Source organism: Bubalus kerabau, chromosome 17 (assembly GCF_029407905.1).
Source record: "Bubalus kerabau isolate K-KA32 ecotype Philippines breed swamp buffalo chromosome 17, PCC_UOA_SB_1v2, whole genome shotgun sequence".
NCBI lineage: Eukaryota > Metazoa > Chordata > Mammalia > Artiodactyla > Bovidae > Bubalus > Bubalus kerabau.
Genome location: NC_073640.1, coordinates 43,686,095 through 43,709,722, shown reverse-complemented (window position 1 = coordinate 43,709,722; position 23,628 = coordinate 43,686,095). Strand labels below are relative to the sequence as shown.

At 41.5% G+C, this 23,628-nt stretch overlaps 1 long non-coding RNA gene across 1 annotated transcript; it reads left to right on the top strand.

Annotated features, from left to right (window-relative positions):
* The first annotated feature begins 8,163 nt into the window (after positions 1–8,163).
* LOC129631472 (uncharacterized) lies at positions 8,164–23,289 on the top strand. Its single transcript, XR_008704044.1, has 3 exons — positions 8,164–9,242; positions 9,388–9,477; positions 21,837–23,289. It is a non-coding gene; the product is annotated as an uncharacterized LOC129631472 (long non-coding RNA).
* The last annotated feature ends 339 nt before the right edge of the window (positions 23,290–23,628 follow it).

Here is a 23,628-nt window from a genome sequence, read left to right as displayed (position 1 = left end):
CCACACAGTCAAAGGCTTTAGCATAGTCAGTGAAGGAAAAGTAGATGTTTTATGGGAATAAAAGGGAATTTATGAAATTCCCTTGCTTTTTTCTATGATCCAGCAGATATTAACAGTTTGATCTCTAGTTCCTCTGCCTTTTCTAAACTCAGCTTGTATATTCGGAAGTTCTTGATTCACATACTAGGATTTTGAGCATTGCCTTGTTAGCATGTGAAATGAGCATAATTGTGTGGTACTTTGAACATTCATTGGCATTGCCCTTCTTCAGGATTGGAATGAAAACTGACTTTTTCCAGTCCTGTGGCTACTGCTGAGTTTTCCAAATTTGCTGCCATATTGAGTGCAGCACTTTAACTGCATCATCTTTTAGGATTTGAAACAGCTCAGCTGGAATTCCATCTCCTCCACTAGCTTTGCTTGTAGTAATGCTTCCTAAGGTCCCACTAGACTTCACACTCCAAGACACCTGGCTCTAGGTGAGTGATCACACCATTATCATTATCCAGGTCATTAAGACCATTTTTGTATACAGTGAGTGAAAGTCGCTCAGTTGTGTCCGACTCTTTGTGACCCTATGGACTGTCCATGGAATTCTGCAGGCCAGAATACTGGAGTGGGTAGCCTTTCCTTTCTCCAGGGGATCTTCCCAACCCAGGGATCGAACCCAGGTCTCCTGCATTGCAGGCAGATCTTTACCAGCTGAGCCACAAGGGAAGCCCAAGAACTTCTTCTTAAGATCTTCTGTTTCTTTTAGGTCCATACCATTTCTGTCCTTTATTGTCCCCATCTTTGCATGAAATATTCCCTTAGTATCTCTGATTTTCTTGAAGAAATCTCTGGTCTTTCCTGTTCTACTCTTTCCTCTATTTCTTTTCATTGTTCACTTAAGAAGACTTTCTTATGTCTTCTTTCTATTTTTTTGGAACTCTGCATTCAGATGAGTATATCTTTCCTTTTCTCCTTTGCCTTTTACTTCTTTTCAAAGCTATTTGTAAGACCTCCTGAGACAATCATTTTGCATTTCTTTTTCTTGGGGATGTACTACCTCCTGTACAGTGTTACAAACCTTTGTCCATAGTTCTCTATCAGATCTGATTCCTTGAATCTATTTTTCACTCCCACTGTTTTATCATAAGGGATTTGATTTAGGTCCTATCTGAATGACCTAATGGTTTTCCCTACTTTCTTCACTTTAAGTCTGAATTTTGCAATAAGGAGCTCATGATCTAAGCCACAGTCAGTTTCAGGTCTTGTTTTTGCTGAGTATATAGAGCTTCTCCATCTTCAGCTGCAAAGAATATAATCAATCTGATTTCAGTATTGACCATCTGGTGATGTCCACGTATATAGATTTGTCTCTTGTGTTGTTGGAAGAGGGTGTTTGCTATGACCAGGGCGTTCTCTTGGCAAAACTCTATTAGCCTTTGCCCTGCTTCATTTTTTACTCCAAGGCCAAACTTGCCTGTTACTCTAGGTATTTCTCAACTTCCTACTTTTTCATTTCAGTCCCCTACGATGAAAAGGACATCTTTTTTTGGTGTTAGTTCTAGAAGATCTTGTAGGTCTTCATAGAATCGTTCAACTTCAGCTTCTTCAGCATTAGTGGTTGGGGCATAGACTTGAATTACTGTGATGTTGAATGGTTTCCCTTGGAAACAAAACAAGATCGTTCTTTCGTTTTTGAGATTGCACCCAAGTACTGCATGTTGGACTCTTTTGTTGACTATGAGGGCTACTCCATTTCTTCTAAGGGATTCTTGGCCTCAATAGTAGATATAATGGTCATCTGAATTAAATTCACCCATTCCCAACCATTTTAGTTCACTGATTCCTAAAATGTTGATGTTCATTCTTGCCGTCCCGTTTGACCACTCCAATTTACCTTGATTTATGGACCTAATTTATATTCCAGGTTCTTATGCAATACTGTTCTTTACAGCATCAGACTTTACTTTCACAACCAGAGACATCCACAACTGGACATCATGTCCACTTTTTGGCTCAGCCTCTTCATCCCTTCTAGAGCTATTTCTCTGCTCTTCTCCAGCAGCATACTGGACACCTACGACCTGGGGGGTGGGGTGGTGTTCATCTTTCAGTGTTGTATCTTTTGGCTTCTTCATACTGTTCATGGAATTCTCAAGGCAAGAACGCTGAAGTGGTTTGCCATTCCCTTCTCCAGTGGACCACATTTTTTTAGAACTCTCCACCATGACTCCTCCATCCTGGGTGGCCATACATGACAAGACTCATAGTTTCATTGAGTTACACAGGGCTGTGATCTATGTGATCATTTTAGTTAGTTTTCTGTGATTCTGGCTTTCATTCTGTCTGCCCTCTGATGGATAAGGATAAGAGGCTTATGAAAGCTTCCTAATGGGAAGGACTGGCTGAGGGGGAAACTGGGCCTTGCTTTGGTGGGCAGGGCCATCTTCAGTAAATCTTTTATCCAATTTTCTGCTGATGGGTGGGGTTGTACTTCCTCCTTGTAATTTGGCCTGAGGCAGTCCAGTCCTAGAATCTGCAGTCTCTACAGTAGGCTCTTGGCTCTAGTTTGGTTCAGTTCAGTTCAATTGCTCAGTTGTGTCCGACTCTTTGCGACCCCATGAACTGCTGCATGCCAGGTTTCCCTGTCCATCACCAACTCCCTGAGTTTGCTCAAATTCATGTGCATCAAGTCAGTGATTCCATCCAACCATCTCATCCTCTGTTGTCCCCTTCTCCTCCTGCCTTCAATCTTTCCTAGCATCAGGGTCTTTTCCAAGGAGTCAGTTCTTTGCATCAGGTGGCCAAAGTATTGGAATTTCAGCTTCAGCATCAATCCCTCCAATGAATATTCAGGACCGATTTCCTTTAGGATGGACTGGTTGGATCTCCTTGCAATCCAAGGGACTGTCAGAGTGTTCTCCAGCACCACAGTTCAAAAGCATCAATTCTTTGACACTCAACTTTCTTTATAGTCCAACTCTCACATCCATACATGACTACTGAAAGAAACCATAGCTTTGACTAGACAGACCTTTGCTGGCAAAGTAATGTCTCTGCTTTTTAATACACTGTCTAGGTTTTTCATAGCTTTTCTTCCAAGGAGCAAGTGTCTTTTAATTTCATGGCTGCAGTCAACATCTGCAGTGATTTTGGAGCCCAAGAAAATAAAGTCTCTCACTGTTTCCATTGTTTCCCCATCTATTTACCATGAAGTGATGGGACCGGATACCATGATCTTAATTTTCTGAATGTTGAGTTTTAAGCCAACTTTTTCACTCTTCTCTTTCACGTTCATCAAGAGGCTTTTTAGTTCTTCACTTTCTGCCATAAGGGTGATGTCATCTGCATATCTGAGGTTATTGATACTTCTCCCAGCAGTCTTGATTCTAATTTGTGATTCATCCAGCCCAGCATTTCTCATGACGTACTATGCATATAAGATAAATAAGCAGGGTGACAATATACATACTTGACATACTCCTTTCCCAATTTGGAACCAGTCTGTTGTTGTATATCCAGTTCTAACTGTTTCTTCTTGTGGCCACTGCGAGGTTTCCAAATTTGCTGGCATATTGAGTGCAGCACTTTAACAGCATGCTCTTTTAGGATTTGAAATAGATCAGCTGGAATTCCATCACCTCCACTAGCTTTGTTCATAGTGATGCTTCTTAAGGCCCACTGTACCTGCATACTGATTTCTCGGGAGGCAGGTCAGGTAGTCTGCTATTCCCATCTCTTTAAGAATTTTCCACTGTTTTCCACACAGTCAAAGGCTTTTGAATAGTCAATAAAGCAGAAGTAGATGTTTTTCTGGAACTCTCTTGCTTTTTTGATGATCCAACATATGTTGACAATTTGATCTCTGGTTCCTCTACCTTTTCTAAAACCAGCTTGAATATCTGGAAGTTCACAGTTTACATACTGTTGAAGCCTGGCTTGGAGAATTTTGAGCATTACTTTACTAGCGTGTGAAATGAGTAGTTGTGTGGTGATTTGAACATTCTTTGGCATTGCCCTTCTTTGGGATTGGAATGGAAACTGAACTTTTCCAGTTCTGTGGCCACTGCGAGGTTTCCAAATTTGCTGGCATGTTGAGTGCAGCACTTTAACAGCATGGTCTTTTAGGATTTGAAATAGATCAGCTGGAATTCCATCACCTCCACTAGCTTTGTTCATAGTGATGCTTCTTAAGGCCACTTGACTTCGCATTCCAGGATGTCTGGCTCTAGATGAGTGATCACACCAAGGTGATTATCTGGGTCGTGAAGATCTTTTTTGTACAGTTCTGTGTATGCTTGCCACCTCTTCTTAATATCTTCTGCTTCTGTTAGGTCCATACCATTTCTGTCCTTTATTGTGCCCATCTTTGCATGAATTGTTCCCTTGGTATCTCTAATTTTCTTGAGATGTCTAGTCTTTTCCATTCTATTGTTTTCCTCTATTTCTTTGCATTGTTCACTGAGGAAGGCTTTCTTATCTCTCCTTGCTATTGTTTGGAACTTTGCATTCAAATGAGTATGTCTTTCATTTTCTCCTTTGCCTTTTGCGTCTTTTCTTTTCTCAGGTATTTGTAAGGCCTCCTTAGACAATCATTTTGCTTTTTTGTATTTCTTTTTCTTGGGGATGGTCTTGATCACTGTCTCCTGTACAATGTCACTAACCTCTGTCCATAGCTCTTCAGGCACTCTGTCTATCATATCTAATCCTTTGAATCTATTTGTCACCTCCACTGCATAATTGTAAGGGATTTGATTTAGGTCATACTTGAATGGTCTAGTGGTTTTCCTCACTTTCTTCAATTTATGTCTGAATTTGGCAATAAGGAGTTCATGATCTGAGCCACAGTCAGCTTCTGGTCTTGTTTTTGCTGACTGCATAGAGCTTCTCCATCTTTGGCTGCAAAAATATAATCAATCTGATTCCAGTATTGATCATCTGGTGATGTCCATGTGTAAAGTCTTCTCTTGTGTTGCTGGAAGAGGGTGTTTGCTATGACTAGTGCATTCTCTTGGTAAAACTCTGTTACCCTTTGCCCTGCTTCATTCTGTACTCCAAGGCCAAATTTACCTGTTACTCCAGGTATCTCTTGACTTCCTACTTTTGCATTCCAGTCCCCTATAATGAAAAGGACATCTTTTTTGGGTGTTAGTTCTAGAAGGTCTTGTCTGGCAGAGTAGAAGGACTTGCGCTCATTTTCTCCTGCAAGGACTCCAAAATTACAACTCGCTGCTTGGCTCTATGGTGGGGGTAAAGTCCTCCAAGAGGACTTTTGCCAGCATGCCAGCATCCCAAAACTGCTGCTGCCAGTGCCCCGATCCCACGGCAGGTCAGTGTCAACCCACACCTCTGCTGGAGACTCCAGAGCCCTTACAGGCAAATCTGGCTCAGTGTCTTGTGGGATCACTGCTCCTTTCTCCTGGGTCCCAGTGGGCACAAGGTTTTCCAAGAGTCTCTGTTTCCTCAGTCCTGTGGAAGTTCTGTAATCAAGCCTAGGTGATGGCATGAATCAAATTCATTTGTCTGGAAATCTATCCCAGAACCTTTTCTTGTTACTGTATCTCACAGCTCCTGCTTCCAACTGGGGTAGGAACATGGTCAAGCCTGGGTATTGTTACAGTTCTTGTCCCATGGAGGATCAGACAATAACTGGGAAAAGGGGACTTCTCTGATGGTCCAGTGGTTAAGACTCCACCCTTCCACCACAGGGGCCATGGGTTCCATCCCTGGCCAGGGAAGTCCTGCACACTGTGCAGGTGTAGCCAAAAAGAAAAAAATTGTCATAAGAACATTTAACTTGAGCTCAAGCCCCTTAACGGACTTTTAATTGCACAAAATACGGTAGCGTTAACTGTGAGTACAATGTGCAGAACCCTGACACTTAATCATTTGCTTAATTGAAATTTTATATCTGCTAAATAGCAACTCCACATTTCCTCTTCCTCCCAGCTCCTGGTAACCACCATTCTACTCGATATGTGTTTAACTAGTTCCTCAGATTCCTCACGCAAGTGGAATCATACAGTACTTGTACTTCTGTGACTGGCTTGCTTCACTTAGTATAATGTCCTCAGTGTTCATCCAGCTGTTATGTGTGGCAGGATTTCCCTTCCAAAGCTAAATATTTCATTGTGTGTTTGTACTATATCTTCGTTTTTCCCTTCAGGGATCACTGGACATTTAGGTTGCTTACACATGTTGGCTATTGTGGAAAATGCTGCATGAACATGGGAGGGCAGGTATCTCTTTGAATTTCCAATTCTTTTGAGTAAATATCCAGAAGTGAGATTGCTGGATCATATGGTAGTTCTATGTTTAATTTTTTGAGGAAGCTTCTATAATGGCTGCCCCAGTGTACATTTCTACCAACAGTCTACAAGGATTCCAATTTCGCCACATCCTTGCCAACACTTGTTATCTCTTGTTTTTTGATGATGGCCATTCGAACAAGTGTAAGATGATATCTCATGGCATTGATTTGCATTTCCTTGATGGTTAGTGATGCTGAACATTTTTTCATACATATGTTGGACATTAATAATTCCTGAATACACAATATCTAGTGAAGGTTCAAATTTTGTAGAACTTAAAAACATCTTCTGGACCTTGCTTCAGACCTGCTGAGTCACGATCTCTATATTTCAGCAAGCTCCTTGCTGGTTCTTCCATGGCCTGGCTTGGGTAATCTTGCCATATCCAGAAATCTCAGTTGGACATATCTCCAGTGATGGGAAACTTCCATTTGAAGGCAGCTGTCCCTGTGGGAAATGCTTCCCTTTAAAACTTTTTGCTCTTAGTGGAGGCAAAACATAAATGTAATTCCCTTTGAAATAAATAATTAAAACATTGCAGATAAGACTGAAATGTCACTGGACCACAGCCTCCAGTACTGGTCCCAGCCTTCACCCCCTCATAGCTATCACAGTTTAGTGAGTATCCTTCCACATATTATTGTCTAATGCTCTCAACATTCTTTGTCAAGCTGACCTCAAATTTGTTTTCCTAGAGTTCCCAAGCTTTTGAAACCTGTTTTCTTTGTTCCTTAATTGCCTCAACAAAATTTGAAGATGGCCCTTGTAACCTTACAACCTTTTCCTTCTGCAGTCTGGTGTCCCCTCTTTCCCTGGCCTTGACAATGTCATGGACTTGTTTAGTCCATGGACTCAAGGACATGAGCCAGGACACTGGCTCTCTGTGTCCTGAAATCTTGCACAGGGATGTATTTCTCCCTAGGGTTCCTGGCTCCCCAGTCCACAGGCATGTAAAGAGAAGCAAATATGACCATGAGTTGATAATAGTTGAAATTGGGGCATGGGCATGCAGAGGGGGTATTATACCATTTCATATTTTCCATAATTAAAAAGTAGGAGGTAAAAGAACAATGAAATACCACTACACACCTATTAAAAGGGCCAAAATCCAGAACACTGACAACACCAAATGCTGGTGAGAATGTGGAGCAATAGGAATTCTCATGCAGTGCTGATGGGAAAGCAAAATGGTACAGCCACTCTGGAAGACACTCTGGCAGTTTCTTACCAACCTAAACATATGCTAACCATATAATCCAGCAGTCATGTTTCCTGATATTTACCCAAAGGAGTTGAAAACTTATGTCTACACAGAAACCTGCACATAGATGTTCATAGCAGCTTTACTCATAATTGCCAAAACTTGGAAGCAACCAAGATGTCCTTCAGCAGGTGAATGGATAAATAAATAGTGTTATTAAATAAATAAATAGTGTTATTCCAGACAATGGAATATTATTCAACACTAAAAAGAATTAAGCTATCAAGCCATGAAAAAACATGGAGAAAACTTAAATGCATGTTACCACATGAAAAAAAAATTTAAAAAGGCTACATGATGTATTTTCCTACTACATGACAATCTGGAAAAGCCAAAATTATGGAAACAGTAAAAAAGATCAGTGGTTGTCAGGAGTTTTGAGGGACAGGGTGAGGGATAAAAGTGGTGAGCTCACCACTTTTAGGGGCAGTGAAAATACTCTGTGTGATACCATAATAATGGGTACATGTCATTGTACCCATATAACGTATTACAGCACCAAGAGTGACCTGTAGTGTGTACTATGGTGATTATGATGCGTCACTGTAGGTTATCAGTTGTAACTAATGCACCACTCTGGGGGGGATGTTGATAGTGGAGGAGGCTATGCATATGTAGGGGCAAGGGATTGTGGGAAATCTCTGCACCTTCTCTTCAATTTAGCTGTAAGCCTAAAATTGCTCTAAAAAATTGCTTTAAAATTTTTCTGAGGGTGAGAAGGGGAGAGGGACTTAGTGGAGTGCATCGTACTGGTCTAGCCCTGTGCCAAGTTCTGGCGTAGGAGATACAGTGCACGTAGAACAAGAGTTGTCTGCCCTCAAGAACATGACCTTTGCTTTAAAATAGCAAGTCAGGAGCTTTAAGATTAAGCAGGCCTTAGGCTACTGCCTGTAACCAGGCTTAGAAAGAGAGCCTGACTTCCCCCAAATCACACACCCTCAGCCTCCTTCCCAGGTTGTTACCAATGTAGTCAAATCATTGGCGGGGCAATTGCTCAGCACTGCCTTGGGGTTTAATGGGCTCCAAAACCAAATGCTATAACTGATACATCAGTCTTCCTCTTGAGAAACTGATTATTTCTTTTTTGCCACTTCATAACAATCATACTAAGAAAGAAATTTCTAACTTCAACTATACAGAAACATATCATCCCTGTCTTTTCTAAAGAAAGCAAACTTCACCTGATGAATTATACTTCCTTGCTCCAATCTATAAATGGTGCCCTCATATTTTTCTAATTTGTCTTTCTCATTCTTGTTTCACTTTTTCCTCAGTGATAGAAGTGGCCAAGCAGTACCATTGCTCATTATTTACATGCAAACCAGGACTCCAGGGTTATAGTCATCTATTCTCCAGAGGAAGTGAGGTCGATGTTCTCTTTTGCCAGCTGCATATATTATTGACCTGGTGGACCTCCCAGCCCTAAGGGCTGCCCTATCTGTAAACGTACCCTGGGCATTGTAGCAACATATACTATATATCATCATAATGTAAAAACAACCTCAGGGACTGAAGAATTACTTTCCCTGGCTTCCCTCTAATTCCTCCTAATGATGTGGGCCTGGAGCTCAGCACAAGCACAGACTTGGCTGATCAATAAGAGGTAGAAGCAAGGCAGAGGAATCCCATTTTACAGATGGCAAAACCAAGCCTCTAAAATTGGGATAACTTCATCCAGAGAGGTGAACAACCTGTCTCCCTAGACATTTTTAGAATCCATGTATTTTTTTTCTCTTTCTAAAATTTACAAGTGGTAAACAATGTGCAGCTTACGATGCTCTTTCATTGTGGTTTCCAAGTGAAAATCATCTTCTTTCTTTTTTCAAGTGCAAGATAATACATGATCACAAGAGAAAAATCAGGAAATACAGCAAAGCAGAAAGAACCTAAGGAAACCTGTAACTCTGTACACTTCAGGTAAGAGATACTTATCTTGTCTATATAGTCTATCAATATCCCTTTATTTCATTCATTCATTTTACAAAGGTTTTTTGAGATAGTAAAATGTGCCAGGTGCTACGCATAGGTAAGAAACAAAGTCATCAAAATGTGGTTCCTGCCATAAACGAGAAGTGAAGACAGAAAACTAAACAAGCAATAACACTCAAAGCTTTTCTGTATATATAGTATCCATGTACACAGAAATATTCTTTAAAAAATATAGAAGCACATGATAAATGATATTAACCTAATATATCAGGGGGAAAATTCATATCAATAGTCATTTCACAACAACAAAGTAAGCCTAACAAGAACTGTGCAAAACCTACATGGAGGAAACCAAATGCTTTTTTCTGAAGATTATTAAGATAAAGATTTCTAAAAATCAAGATATAAGTCATATGCAATAACTCAATGCTGTCAGGCTATGATTCTCTACAAATTAATCTATGTATTTGATGCAACCCCAAACAAAATCCACATAGATTTTGTTATGAACTTGTTAATATTCTCAAGTTCATCTAGAAGTGTGAATACCAAGAATAAAAAATTTGTGTAAAGAGCAATTGGGAGTACTTTTCCTGCAAATACCAAAATATAGTTTAAGACATCACAGTCAAGTAACATGGTACTGACATAAGACTATGAGAGATCAGTGGAATAGGACAGAAATTCTAGAAACAACTCTTAAATAAAATTTAATTTTAATTTGCCATTCAAATTGAAGAGGAAATAATAATGGAATATTTGATAAACACTGTGGAATAATTACCTACTGATTTGAAAAAGAATCTTATACTTAACACAAAATAATAACCCAAAACTAATGTAAGATGATTTGAAGATTCAAACAACAAAAAGTATTATAAACATAATGGAAGAAAATATGATTTAAAAATTTAATACTTTTTAAATAAGAAAAGCATTCTTAGGCAAATCTACTAGACATAACGAAAGAAACTGATTTGACTTTGCATTAAGCTTCTCTCATGAAAGACACTACAAAGTTTAAAATGAAGCTTCAGAATTAAAATATTTGCAGTATTTTTAACAGATTAAAGATTAACATGCAGGATATATAAAAATCTCCTACAAATAATCAGGAAAAAACAAAAATGAACAAAACCAAGCAAAGAACATAAGGGGCAATTCAAAGGAGAAGAAAGAATATGAAGGGGCAAATCAAAGGAGAAGAAATATAAATAGTCAATACATATATGAAAAATTATTAAACCTCCCTAGTGCTCAGGGAAATAGAAAATTAGATAGATATTAGATTTCACTTATTAAATAGATGAAAATGAAATTTTTTAACCTCTAGTTTTGGAAAGTGTGAGGAAGGGTATGTGCTCATAAACTACTGGTTGGGAAAGTGAATCAGCATAGCTTTAGTGAGCAAAGTTTAGGAATGTGTGTGTATGTGTGTTAGTCACTCAGTTGTGTCCAACCCCTTGTGACCCTGTAAACTGTAGCCCACCAGGCTCCTCTGTCCATGGAATTCTCCAGGTAAGAACACTGGAGTGGACTGCCATTTCCTTCTCCAGGGATCAAACCCAGGTCTCCTGCATTGCAGGTGGATTCTTTACCATCTGAGCCACCAGGGAAGCCCAAGGTTTAGGAATATTATTTAAAAATTTTAAAAGTCAAACCCTTTGACACTGAGGTTCTTTTAGAAATAAATCGTAAAGAAATTCTTTTTATTAAATGAGCCAAGCTTTGCTTAGCATGGCTCACTTTGCTCATTGTCCTTCAATAGGAAACTGGTAGACCATAAACTGTATCAGTCAGCTATAGGTGCTTAACAAATCACCTCCAAAACTCAGTTACTTGAAACAAACACCTACTGAGTCTGTGAGATGGTGAATTAGGCTCTGTTAGATGGCTCCGCTTTAAGTGTCAAGGCCAGCTAGACTGGGCTGAGTTGGACTCATCTCTGCTCCACAAGTGTTTATTTTGTTTTTTTAAAAAGATCAGCAAAATTGATAAACATCTGCCTAGACTGATCAAGATAAAAAGAGAGAAATGGATAAGTTTCTTGAGAAATACAACCTGCCAAAATTCATAAGATGTGAGAAAATCTTAATAGTCTTACATATCTATTAATGAAATTGAATTGGTAATTAAAACCTCTCAACAGGGGAAACTCGAAGCCCAAAAGTCTTCACTGGTGGATTCTATCACACTCTCAAGGAAGAAATAGCAACAATCATACACAAACCCTTTTGAAAAATATAGGGGAAAAAATCAGCAGAATCTAAAGCCAAAATCTGACAAAGATATTTAGCATACAAATGTCAATCAGTGTAATTCATGATATTAACAGAATAAAGCAGAAAAACCTAATAATCATTTCAATAAATATAGAAAAAGCATTTGGCAAAATTTAACATCTGTTTGTGATTTTTAAAAAATTTTCAGCAAACTAGGAATAGAGGAGGACTTTCTCAATTTCATCAAAGACACCCACAAAAAGTCTACAGTTAAAATCATCCTTAATCGTAAAATAGCAAATGCTTTCTCCCAAGATTGGGGACAAGGTAAGAATGCTGGCTCCTGCTACTTTTATTCAGTAATTTACTGGTATTAATAGTTCTTGCCATTGCAATAAGATGATAAATAGATTTTAAAAGAGTAAAATGAGATACAATTAAAATAAAATATGATGTAAAATAAAGTATACAAATACTGGAAAGGAGTGATAAAACCATCTCTTTTAAATTATTTGATTGTTTACATAAAATATTCTGAAGAATCTATAAAACAACTGCTGGACTAATGAAGAAATTTAGTAAAGGTGAAAAGATATAGTTCAGTTCAGTTCAGTCACTCAGTCGTGTCTGACTCTTCGCGACCCCATGAATAGCAGCATGCCAGGCCTCCCTGTCCATCACCAACTCCCAGAGTTCATTCAAACTCATGTCTATCAAGTCGGTGATGCTATCCAGCCATCTCATCCTCTGTCGTCCCCTTCTCCTCCTGCCCCCAATCCCTCCCAGCATCAGGGTCTTTTCCAATGAGTCAACTCTTTTCAGGAGGTGGCCAAAGTACTGGAGTTTCAGCTTTAGCATCAGTCCTTTCAATGAACACCCAAGACTGATCTCCTTCAGAATGGACTGGTTGGATCTCCTTGCAGTCCAAGGGACTCTCAAGAGTCTTCTCCAACACCACAGTTCAAAAGCATAAGTTCTTCAGCACTCAGCTTTCTTCACAGTCCATACATGACCACTAAAAAAATCACAGCCTTGACTAGATGGACCTTTGTTGGCAAAGTAATGTCTCTGCTTTTGAATATGCTATCTAGATTGGTCATAACTTTCTTTCCAAAGAGTAAGCGTCTTTTAATTTCATGGCTGCAATCACCATCTGCAGTGACTTTGGAACCCCCCCAAAAAAGTCTGACACTGTTTCCACTGTTTCCCCATCTATTTCCCACAAAGTGATGGGACCAGATGCCGTGATCTTAGTTTTCTGAATGTTGGGCTCAATAAAGGACAGAAATGGTATGGACCTAACAGAAGCAGAAGATATTAAGAAGAGGTGGCAAGAATACACAGAAGAACTGTACGAAAAAGATCTTTATGACCCAGATAATCATGATGGTGTGATCACTCACCTAGAGCCAGAAATCCTGGAAAGTGAAGTCAAGTGGACCTTAGAAAGCATTACTATGAACAAAGCTAGTGGAGGTGATGGAATTCCAGTTGAGCTATTTCAAATCCTGGAAGATGATGCTGTGAAAGTGCTGCACTCAATATGCCAGCAAATTTGGAAAACTCAGCAGTGGCCACAGGCCTGGAAAAGGTCAGTTTTAATTCAAATCCCAAAGAAAGGCAATGCCAAAGAATGCTCAAACTACCACACAATTGCACTCATCTCACACGCTAGTAAAGTAATGCTTAAAATTCTCCAAGCCAGGCTTCAGCAATACGTGAACTGTGAAATTCCAGATGTTCAAGATGGTTTTAGAAAAGGCAGAGGAACCAGAGACCAAATTGCCAATATCCGCTGGATCATGGAAAAAGGAAGAGAGTTCCAGAAAAACATCTATTTCTGCCTTATTGACTATGCCAAAGCCTTTGACTGTGTGGATCACAATAAACTGTGGAAAATTCCGAAAGAGATGGAAATACCAGACCACCTGACCTGCCTCTTGAGAAACCTATATGCAGGTCAGGAAGCAACAGTAAGAACTGGACATGGAACAACAGACTGGTTCCTAATAGGAAAAGGAGTACGTCAAGGCTGTATATTGTCACCCTGTTTATTTAACTTATATGCAGAGTACATCATGAGAAACGCTGGGCTGGAGGAAGCACAAGCTGGAATCAAGATTGCTGGGAGAAATATCAATAACCTCAGATATGCAAATGATACTATCCTTATGGCAGAAAGTGAAGAGGAACTAAAACGCCTCTTGATGAAAGTGAAAGAGGAGAGTGAAAAAGTTGGCTTAAAGCTCAACATTCAGAAAAGATACAAGGATAACATAAAAATAAATTATATTTTGAGATTCTAGAAGCAAACAATTAAAAATGAAATTTTAAAAATAACATTTAAAATGGCATCTATAAACAAAACATGCCTTTGGAGTAAAAATAACAAAAGACAGTGAAGTCTTCTATAATGAAAACTACAGAACTTTAATATACTACAAATATACCACATCTGCATTGGATGTTTCAATACTGTTAAAATGTCAATTCTTCCAAACATATCCATAGATTCAAAGCCATTCCAATGAAAATTCCAACAGGACTTTGTATAGAAATTGACAAGCTAATTCTAAAACATATACAGAAATATAAGTAACTTGAAACAAAGTTGAAGAATTTACCTGATTTCAAGAATCTACCTGATTTCAAGTCCTCCATCTGCAGCAATCAGAACAGGGAGGTATTGGCAAAAGGATGAAAAATGGATCACAATCGAGAGTGTTGGGAAAGACATACATGTATATCTTCCATTGCTTTTGACAACAATGACTAGACAATTCAATAAGGAAAAAAAGTTTTCAACAAATTGAACTACTGGGCATCCATAAGAAAAAAAACACACCATTCATTAACTCACATCATACACAAAATTAACTTAAAATGGATCAGCAGACTAACTGTAAATTGTAAACAATAAAAATTCTAGAAGAAAACATAGGAGAAAATCTTAGAGTAGGCAAAGATTTCTTAGAATACAAAAAGCATGACCTACAAAGGAAAAATATACTCTTTACCTTATCCTAATAAAAAATTTTGGCTCTTAAAAAAGTAAGTCACACACTGGGAGAAAATATTCATAATACATATATCTCACAAAGTACTTAAACCTGGAATATATAAGAATCCTTGCAATCAGACATAGGAGGATTGGAAAAAACAACAACAACAACAAAAGGGCTAAATATTTGGTTTATAAAAGAAAATATACAAATGACCAATGAAAACACGAGAAGATGCTTAACATCATTTATCATTAGGGAAATGCAAATGAAGCTACAATAAGATACCACTACATATTCACCAAGAATGGCTAAAATAAAAAGATTGACAATACCAAGTGTTGACAAGGATATGGAACTAATGAAACTTTCATATACTGCTGATTGGAATAGAAAATGGTAAAACCATTTAAAAACTGTTTGACTTTTTTGTGGGGGGGGGGTTGGGTAGGGCTAAACATCCACCTACCACGCAACCCAGCCATTCCACTTCTGGTATCTGCCCAAGAGAAATTAAAACATACATCCTGTGGTAGGCAAAATGGTTTTCAAAGATCTCTGGAACTTGTGAATAGGGTAAAAGGGCTTTACAGATATAATTAAGGGAAGACTATCCTGAAGTATACAGATGGGCCAAATCTAATCTCATGAGCACTTAAAAGCAGAGAAATTTTTCCAGCTGGTTACAGAAAAGATGATGCAGGAAAGAAAGCAAAGATATTCTGAGCAGAAGAAAGATTTTACAATGCTTCCGATACTCTGAGATACAGGCAGCCATCTGCGAGGTCAAGAGGGCAATCTCTAAGAGCAAGACTGTCCCAGGCTGGGAGCTAGAAAGGAAATGAGGACCTAAGTCCTACAGCTACCAGAAATCAATTAGGCCAACAAGGAAATGAATTAACTTGGAAAGGGACTCTTGATTTCAGGTTTATTAAACTCCAAGTAGAAGATCCAGTTGAACCATGCTGTATCCAGACTTCTCAACTACAGAACTGTGGGTATGGTTTTAAGCATTAAATTTGTGGTAATTTGTTACAGCAGTGATAGAAAAACTAATGGATGTCCCCACAAAGACTCATACACAAATAGTCATTGTTTATACAAAATTATAAAAAATTGGAAACAACATAAATGACAAAACAGGTGGACTGATGAACCAAATATGGTATATCCATACAACAGAAAACTACTTGGTAATAAATATGAACAAACCATGTGGATAAGTATCAAAAGAATTTTGCTGAGTGAAAGACACCAGATGCAAAGGAATGCATACTGCCTAATTCCACTGTATAAAATCTAGAAAATGCAAACTAATCTTTGGTAACAGAAAGTATTAATAGATTAGGGGTGGCTGGGGGCCAGGGACAGAGAGATGGAGTGACTGTACAGGGTCATAAGGAAACTTCTGTGGATAATGGAAATATTCTGTATCTCAATTGTGGTAATGCTTTCAAGGGTACATACGTTTCCCAAACCCATCAAAGTGCACACTTCAAATGGGTGCAGTGGTTTGTATGGAAATTGTACTTGACCCAATTAAGTTGATGAAAACAAATAGAATTCAGAGGTGTTGAGGGGTGGCTTTAGAAGTTTTTAAAAGAAAAGCATAAAAATTTGACAGAATGAGTTTTCTTTTGCTTTGATTGCTGCTGCTGCTGCTGCTAAGTCACTTCAGTCGTGTCCGACTCTGTGAGACCCCATAGACAGCAGCCTTCCAGGCTCCCCTGTCCTTGGGATTCTCCAGGCAAGAACACTGGAGTTGGTTGCCATTTCCTTCTCCAATGCATGAAAGTGAAAAGTGAAAGTGAAGTCGCTCAGTCGTGTCCGATTCTATCAACCCCATGGACTGCAGCCCACCAGGCTCCTCCGTCCATGGGATTACTTTGATTGGAGTTACACTAAATTTGTAAATGAATATAACAGTGGTGGACATAATTTCGGTAGCAAGTTATTCCACTTAGGGACATAGTAGGTCTTTCTCTCTGCTCTGGGACAGTTGAAATAGCATTACCCAGTCCTTGTGTGTGTATTAAGTTGCTTCAGTCATATCTGACTCTTTGCCACCCCATGGTCTGTAGCCCTCCAGGCTCCTCTGTCCTTGGGATTCTCCAAGAAAGAATACTGGAATGAGTTGCCATGCCTTCCTCTAGGGGATCTTCCGGACCCAGGGATTGAACTCACATCTCCTGCAGCTCCTGCATTGCAGGCAGAATCTTTGCCACTGAGCCACCAGGGAAGCCCATCTCGTCCTTGTTCACCCATAAAATAATCTGGGCTGAGTGCCAGGGGAAGGGGTGGTCAGTGGCCAGGAGGGGCAAATGTGCTTTCATTGCTAACAAGGGTTCAGTTTGGTTATAATTCAGTTATTCTCAGTCACCGTTTAGCTTTTTACCACTTTATGAATAATTCAAGGTTAGTGGTCTCCACTCAATTTTAGGTTATATACTCATTTCAGTGAAAAATTTGCAAGCACAGACCTTCATGCAAGTGCTGTTGAGGGCCACCCCTATCTTCTCAGCCCATCTCTGACTCACCTACAGCTGTGGTGGGTGCTCCCACACAGCATTGGATCCTCTCTGTTTTTTAGGCTAAGGGCTTTTCCTGCATCGGGGAAGCTTCCTTGGCCAACTCACAGGGCAGTTTGAAAATGACAGGGAGTTAACATCCCAAGTACTCTTGCCTGGAAAATCCCATGGATGGAGGAGCCTGGAGGGTTGCAGTCCATAGGGTCACTAAGAGTCGGACACGACTGAGCGACTTCACTTTCACTTTTCACTTTCATGCACTGGAGAAGGAAATGGCAACCCACTCCAGTATTCTTGCCTAGAGAATCCCAGGGACGGGGGAGCCTGGTGGGCTGCCGTCTATGGGGTCGCATAGAGTCGACACGACTGAAGTGACTTAGCAGCAGCAATAACATCCCAAGGGCGACTCTCACCCAATGAAGGAAAAAAGGTAAGTCTCCCAGCTTCTCCATCCCTTGATGGGACTGTCTGACACCTCAGATGGCCTCTGAGGGGGTGAGGGAAGCCCTCACCTATGCTCCCCTCTTTGTATCCCTAACCCTTCCCCTCCCTCCTGCTTCCCCAAATCACCTCCCAAATAAACAACCTGCACCCAAAGCCTTGTATCAGTTTCTGCTGTATATTATGGTATTATTTCAATGTTTGTAATGAAACATACACAGAATACACATTTTTAAAGGATAAGATAGAGATAAAATAAACAGTATTTTAAATAACTTATTTATTAACAACACAATCTTTTTGCTCTCACCCAAATATTAATTACGATATTCTTAGTAAGTGGCAATGTGATTAAATGTTCTTCATTATTTTTTAAAATCTTGATTAACACTTTGTGATGCAGCAATTTGGAAGCCTGATTCTGAGTTTATTTTATCTTGATGCTTGGTTTAATGGTTTTGATAACTAAAAAGGCACTTCAGAAAGTTATGTGGATCCCAATGGAGAATAGGCACCACTAAATTACGTGCTCACTTTCCAGTCCCATCACCAACCTTGCAAAGGTTTCTGTTCAAGTCTGGCCAGCAAACGCTGGTCTTCCTGATGTGGGTCAGTACTCTTGCTCACTGATTGGAAAACGTTGCACTTTTATATTTTCAACTAACAGGGTTTAAAACCCATGGAAATTATGCATTTTGGGAGACTGTAAGTCTGGTTAGACAGGTATACATATTTGCCAAAACCTATTGACTTTAAGCTTTAAAATAGGTGCCTTTTATGGTGATTTGATACTGCTTTTCAGGTAACTTGATGATGCCTTGAAGGCTATGCCCAGGGAAATCCTCAGAGGCCAAAGCCTCTAGGAAAATTCAGGCAGTCACCTAGATGGCTCTCTTCTGTCTTGAATGAAGCAGAATTGTCCTGCTTTGGGGCCTTGGAAGCCTTGCAAAGCTGAGATAAGGCTGGGAAGCCAGGGAGCCTAGGGCAGAAATAAATCATCTGTCAGGTGTGTCCCCCCACACAGATGCTTCCCTTCTTTGCTGTCAGCCTGACCTGACCCTGGGCCTCGCCCCTCCTTCCTAGGTCTGCCAAGGACCTCAGGTGGGAGAGGCCAGATGCCTGGGCTGCACTGTGAGTGGATGGAGGCCTGCCAAGAGGAAGGTGGGAGGTGACGCTCTAGCATCACCACCAGCTTTGCCACAACGTAGGCTCTCCGGCCCCACCAAACGCGGCTCTAAAGATGGCACTTACTCTCCCCTACCTCCACCCCCAGCTTCTTCCCCTCGGTCTCTTGACAAGGAGAAGTGAGCCTTCTTTGGGAAAATGGAGTGCCATCTCAGCTTCAGGAGAAATTCTGCTTGACTTGAAATTGCATCTGGGTCTCATCAATGCAGGCTCTGTTCTTGACAAAAATGAAAGCGTTATTCTAGACCTCATTGCTTGCAGGAGGAAGGCAGAGAGGGGTCTCCCCACCAGCTTCTGACCTTACAAGACTGGAAGAACTGGTTGGAGAGCTGGTTGGTCTGCATTGTTTAAACCTCATGGGTTAGCCATTATTATGTCCATTTCACAGATAAGGGTATGAAAGCTAAGGTGCTTACCTGAAACCCACAGCAGCTGTGGGCTCTTGCAGGAGCCCAATCATGAAAGAAAGGAGTGTGATGTGATAATGATGGAACAATGTGATTGTAGGTTGAATTTTAAATGACAAAAAAAGGCTCATGGGACATACAGCAACTGAGGAGATACAAATTAATCAATCACAAACACATATAAGAAGAAAATTTAGGTCCCAGTATTGGATATGGTGGCAACCCACTCCAGTATTCTTGCCTGGAGAATCCCCATGGACAGAGGAGCCCGACAGGCTCCTCATGGGGTTGCAAAGAATTGGACACATGCCAAAGCCTTTGACTGTGTGGATCATAATAAACTGTGGAAAATTCTGAAAGACATGGGAATACCAGACCACCTGATCTGCCTCTTGAGAAATTTGTATGCAGGTCAGGAAGCAACAGTTAGAACTGGACATGGAACAACAGACTGGTTCCAAATAGGAAAAGGAATACATCAAGACTGTATATTGTCACCCTGTTTATTTAACTTATATGCAGAGTACATCATGAGAAACGCTGGACTGGAAGAAACACAAGCTGGAATCAAGATTGCTGGGAGAAATATCAATAACCTCAGATATGCAGATGACACCACCCTTATGGCAGAAAGTGAAGAGGAACTCAAAAGCCTCTTGATGAAAGTGAAAGTGGAGAATGAAAAAGTTGGCTTAAAGCTCAACATTCAGAAAACGAAGATCCTGGCATCCGGTCCCACCACTTCATGGGAAATAGATGGGGAAACAGTGGAAACAGTGTCAGACTTTATTTTTCCGGGCTCCAAAATCACTGCAGATGGTGACTGCAGCCATGAAATTAAAAGACACTTACTCCTTGGAAGGAAAGTTATGACCAACCTAGATAGCATATTCAAAAGCAGAGACATTACTTTGCCAACAAAGGTCCGTCTAGTCAAGGCTATGGTTTTTCCTGTGGTCATGTACGGATGTGAGAGTTGGACTGTGAAGCAGGCTGAGCGCCGAAGAATTGATGCTTTTCAAGTGTGGTGTTGGAGAAGACTTTTGAGAGTCCCTTGGACTGCAAGGAGATCCAACCAGTCCATTCTGAAGGAGATCAGCCCTGGGATTTCTTTGGAAGGAATGATGCTAAAGCTGAAACTCCAGTACTTTGGCCACCTCATGCGAAGAGTTGACTCATTGGAAAAGACTCTGATGCTGGGAGGGATTCAGGTCAGGAGGAGAAGGGGACGACAGAGGATGAGATGGCAGGATGGCATCACTGACTCGATGGACGTGAGTCTGAGTGAACTCCAGGAGTTGGTGATGGACAGAGAGGCCTGGTGTGCTGCGATTCATGGGGTTGCAAAGAGTCAGACACGACTGAGCGACTGATCTGATCTGAGCCACTAAGCCCAGCACAGCACATTGATAGGGTGTTGGAAAAGTCTCACCTTATGGTAGGAATGTACAGGGAGTAACAAAGAGCAAAGTTGAAGGTGCACTGCATATCCAGACACATAGGACCTTCCCTCACTGGAAATCAACTAAATGCCTATCAGTAGGCAATTGATATATTACTTTATATCGTCTGCTATTTTTTGGTCTTTAAAAAACAAGTCTGAGGCAGAAAGGACAAAAGTGCTAACTGGCATTTATCATTTTGCATTATTATCTGATTTTTTAAATTATTCAAAAGCACTGTGATGCCTTACAAAAGTCCAGCTTAGCTTGATTGAATTGTACCAACAGCCCAAGAATGTCAACCACATGCTGATCCAAAGCTAAATCTCAACCAGAGTCTTCTCTGAGAACCAGAGGTTGGTGTCCCAGAGCCCAGGGATGTTTTCAGAGTCTGGAGTTGTCCCCTCAATCAACCTATCCTGATGGTGCCATGGGGCTGAAAGAAATGCCAGCTCCTTGCCTGCCCTCGGGGGCTCATGGTATAATAGGGGACCTGGATCACAGACCCAAGCCAGGTCAAGGACATCACCTTCTCCCTGGTGACTAGAAGGGCATGGCCTGAACACCACTCCCACATCCTTTGAACTGTCCCAGGGCCTTGCGGCAGATTCCCCCATTCGTGTCTGGCTGAGGTGTTCAGCTTTAACCTTTTTGTTAACTCTCCATCTGCAGTCTGGGCCTCTGTCTCTGTTGCTGCCTCCACTCAAACATGGATGCAGCCTCTGCGTCTTGATTTCCTCTTTCCACTTCAGGACACAGAAAGCTAAGGACCTCATGAGAGGTCTACAAGTCCAGCCTCTGGGGCTTCAAAACAGGGAGGGGAAGTGGCAAAGGAGCTGAAAGTGAAAAGTGAAAGTCACTCAGTTGTGTCCGACTCTGGGACCCCATGGACTATACAGTCCATGGAATTCTCCAGGCCAGAATACTGGAGTGGGTAGCCTTTGCCTTCTCCAGGGGATCTTCCCAAGACAGGGATCGAACCCAGGTCTCCTGCATTGCAGGCAGATTCTTTACCAGCTGAGCCACAAGGGAAGCCAAAGAATACTGGAGTGGGTAGCCTTTCCCTTCTCCAGGGGATCTTCCCAACCCAGGAATCAAACTGGGGTCTCTTGCATTGTAGGTGGATTCTCTATCAACTGAGCTATGTGGGAAGCCTCAGTGGCAATGGAGTTGGGCCATGCAAAAAGAAATGATGAGATGTGGCATTCCAGAGGACATAAAAGTTTATGGGGGACTAGCCAGCCACCCGAGGAATGCAGCTGGAGCAGAGGAACTAAAGATGCCTGGGAACAGTAGGGATAGACCTTGGAAAGCCAGGAATGCTGGACAAGAAGGGAATTCTTGCCAGAAAGAGCTTGCGTCTTTGGTACTAGTCTTGCATGTAAATTTGCAAGAGTATACCAGCTCTGTGCATCTGTGACCACACATCAAGCCACATTCTGGGCCACGGACCTCGGGATGGTGCTCAGCATGACCACAGCACACTCCCTGCAGGATCCACATTTGCTCCACCTGCCATCCCTCACTGATGTCCGACGCACCCAGGGTGAGGACACAGCCCTGCCAGTCCTTCAAGAACCACATCCAGTTTCCTCTCCAGCTCCTAGTCTGGTGTTGTCCAAGCTGCAGAAGCTGAAAGGCTGTGTCCTCCACTTGACACTGCCTCAACCTCATATTGTCTCAGAGTTCAGGTTGTACGGCTTCCATTTCTCTCCTCTATTAGCATGAATCTTTTGGTTGCAAGTGATAGAAAACACAACTCAAACTGGCTAAAGGGAGGGAAAAAAACAGGGAGCTCTATTGTCTCAGGTATAGTCCCAAACATCGCTGGATTCTTGAGCTCATCAGATGTCCTAAGGACTTGTTCTCTCCTCTGTGCTGGCTTCAGTGTCAGAGGCTCTCTCCAAGCTCTGGCCCCTGCCACTCCTCCCAGGTCACGTCAGCAGAAAAAGGCTTCTCTTCCCTTATGTTTCTGGCAAAACCCCAGGATTACACCTTGACCATGTTCTGCCTGTGAGTCAGTCACAGGGACTAGAGGATGGAGATCACGGTTGGCAGGCCTGGGTTACATGCCCACAGTCTCGAACCTTAGAGACTGTAAGTGGGGGTAGAGAGGCTCTTCAAAGGAAACTGGAGGTGCTGCTATCTGAAGCAGGAGCACGCATGACATACAAGAAAAAGTAACATAATTTCTGCTTCATTTCTGTGTTCCCCAAGCTTAGGAAGGGTCCAGCATGAGGCCTGGGACATATCCATATGTCATAAATGTTTATAGGATGAATGGATGGATGGGAGGGACAATGTCTCCCATTTCCTATAGTGCACCAGTTGGAATGTTTGGCCAGAGCTAGGCCTGATGTTACAGGCTCACTGTCTCCCCAGAGCTGAGGTTCTGGCACGCATGGCAGAAGTGCAGTGTCTAGAGGACTAGAGAGAGAAAGAAGGAGGTCTGTACAGAATACCAGAACAGAAGGGCCAGCAAAATGAGTTGTGAAGACTGACAACCTCCCCCGATTAAGGGGACGCTTGGGAGCTACCCTGTGATGAAGCTGCCGTCCAGACATATGTGGATGCTGGAGTCTCTGATTGCACAGCCAGAGGTGCCTGGTTTGAAACAAAGCAGGGGGTGGGCTCTGCAGGGGAAACTCCCCTGTCTGTTGCTGCCTACTTGCTTTGGCCCAGCGTCCAGGCCTGGAATCTCCCTCCAGGACTCTTCACAGCCCAGGGCCTGGGACTCCCAGGGACCTCTCAGCCTTATTTCCTGAAGTGTCATCTAAGGGAGGAGAATGAAGTAACTAGGCAGTGACCCCTCTACCTTATTTGGCCTGGCTTTGTCCCTGGGGTAGGGAGGGAGACACATGGAGAGCAAATCACCAGACCCAGAAAACTCCATCCAACGTCCACCAGATTTC